The sequence below is a fragment of the Pteropus alecto genome, unplaced genomic scaffold, assembly GCF_000325575.1.
Source record: "Pteropus alecto unplaced genomic scaffold, ASM32557v1 scaffold125, whole genome shotgun sequence".
In the NCBI taxonomy this organism is placed as follows: Eukaryota; Metazoa; Chordata; class Mammalia; order Chiroptera; family Pteropodidae; genus Pteropus; species Pteropus alecto.
In genome coordinates this window covers 1441576-1441954 of record NW_006436888.1, presented here as the reverse complement: position 1 = coordinate 1441954, position 379 = coordinate 1441576, and the positions used below count along the sequence as shown (strand labels likewise).

At 42.2% G+C, this 379-nt stretch overlaps 1 protein-coding gene across 1 annotated transcript in view; it reads right to left on the bottom strand.

Annotated features, from left to right (window-relative positions):
• The window catches only part of RCC2 (regulator of chromosome condensation 2), a 23180-nt gene extending 22807 nt beyond the window's left edge, over window positions 1–373 (bottom strand). Inside the window, exon 1 of the mRNA XM_025048523.1 lies at window positions 216–373. The gene's annotated coding sequence lies outside the window, so the exon portion shown is untranslated. The remainder of the gene's footprint in view (window positions 1–215) is intronic.
• Between the last annotated feature and the right edge of the window lie 6 nt (window positions 374–379).

Below are 379 nucleotides of genomic sequence, written 5' to 3'. Positions count from 1 at the left end.
TTTTTTTTATTGATTTTGAACAATGGGATCTCTGTCTGTCTCCGATTAAACCACGTGGATCCGCCTTCCTTCCCCTTTTTATTCATTCAGTTCCCAACCCCCCCCCCCTTCTTCAGGTTCTTTTACCTTTTCTCCTTGAAATAAAAAGAGAAAAAAAAAAAACTTTCCCAGATCCCGCAAACTGATCATTGTCGGTTTTGATTTTCAGCCCCTACCTGGTTGGAGTGATGAGAATCCGGAGAAAAAAAAGAAGAGAAGCAACTAAAAGACGAACCGGAGGGCTTTTTTTTTTTTCCCGGCCCAGACAAGGGCTCCAGCCCACTCACCAGATACACTTAAAATGTAAATACGGGCTTCCAGAACAAATGCTACAACACAA